We start from the raw sequence: 1,893 nt of genomic DNA, 5'->3' as shown, positions 1-1,893 counted from the left end.
GGCCATCTTGAGGAACTCTGGCTCCCCCTGGCGGCCATCTTGAGGAACTCTGGCTCCCCCTGGCGGCCGCCCTCTGTCCCGATGACGTCACAGTCCAGGAAACGTGAAACTGATTGAACAATGAGGAAATGCGTAAATATTCGTTGCCATGGAAACGGCTTTCTATAAGCGCAGGAGTGAATTTGTGACCAGATGGTTTCACTTTTGTTTACATTGAATTAAAATAAAAATGTTTTGCTCCTTAAAATTATTCGTCTAAATGTTTCGGATCAAACAAAAAACAACAAACTCTGTGAGAAAGTATTTAAAAATATGCCACATCTGCTTTTAAAGCTTATTTTAAATGAATTTAGATGCATTTATTAAATTTATTCCTCAATAAATGCAGATTTTTAAACTTTACGTTATTTTTCTCTCTTATTCTAACAAACATAAAATACACAAGTTTATCTTTAAATCAGAAGTAAACAGATTTTATTTGTTTTTAAAAATGCGCCTGTGGTGCAATACCACCTCCGTCCGGATGGGGGCAGCAGATCCACAGCGATACCCCTGTAGAAAACCTGAAACCACCGATTAAAAACCGGACGTTTCCAGGTGAGAATGACGTGGATTTATGTTTAAATTAGGACTGAAACGATTAACCGGATTAATTATTAAAACTACAAACATTTTGCATAAATAAGTTGAAGAAGAAACTAAATTCAAAAAAAAAAAAAATATTAGTATTATTATGAAAAAGTGAAGTTTAAGAAACTGGAAAATCTTAAATAAATAAAACAAATCAGCACTAAAATTGTAAGTAAATCAGAATAACTATTTACTTCCTGAATATTTAAAGTAGAAAGCAGGAGTTTCATTAAGTTTAAAGTCCGGAACCAGCGGAACCAGCTGCTGCTGGTTCTGATCAGGTGTTCCGCCCAGAAAACGGACTGAAATGTGAGCGAAGAGGAAACTTTAGAGATATTAGTAACATTACCTCGTTTCTCAGCCATGTGGTCCCTGAAACGGTGGGTTTTATTTAGCAAATTACTTTAAATAAATGCGGTTTTTACACCTTTATTGACACGTAATGAGCCGAACGTTCTTCAGTCCGTGTCTGTTTGAAATTCTCTGCTTTGTCTTTTGATGCCATAATAATTTGACAACCGAATTAATGAAAGAAAGTTGATAAAAACATAACTTCTATCGGCTCGTTGCTCAGCAGTCGCCTGTCGGTTGGTGGGAATTTACCTTGGTGGTTCCTCCATCTGACACCTGTGTAAATATAACAATATAAATGGGTCGAATAGCATAAATAAATAATGTTTCTAGCTCCGTATTTGTTCACTAAAGCTGATGTTGGGTTTTGTCAACATAAAGCTCATTGTTAATCATCAATATTTGTTTGGTAGATCATTTCTTGAGAAGGTTGCAAATAATCAGTAGGATAATATTTGAGGGGAATACAGGGGAGGGGGGGGCATACATCCCTGAGCTAACTTTGAGAAATAAAGACTTTAAAGTGAAATAACTTTTTCTACATAACCAGAATAGCTCCATGAACTGCTGGTATAAGTTTTATATCGATAGGATAATATTTAAGGGAATAGAGGGGGGAATGCATATCGTGACAGACTGGAAATCCATATAGCCCAATAACGCATCCATGTGCTAATTTGAAGAATTAAAGAGTTAAGAGTGAAATAACTTTTTCTACATAACCAGAATAGTTCCATGAACTGCTGGTATAAGTTTTAAATCACTATAATAATATTTAAGGGAATAGAGGGGGGAATGCATATCGTGGCAGGCTGGAAACCCATATAGCCCAATAACGCATCCATGTGCTAATTTGAAGAATTACAGTTTTAAGAGTGAAATAACTTTTTCTACATAACCAGAATAGCTCCA

The sequence above is a fragment of the Poecilia reticulata genome, linkage group LG12 (genome assembly GCF_000633615.1).
Source record: "Poecilia reticulata strain Guanapo linkage group LG12, Guppy_female_1.0+MT, whole genome shotgun sequence".
NCBI classification, from domain to species: domain Eukaryota; kingdom Metazoa; phylum Chordata; class Actinopteri; order Cyprinodontiformes; family Poeciliidae; genus Poecilia; species Poecilia reticulata.
Note: the sequence above shows the minus strand (reverse complement) of the source record.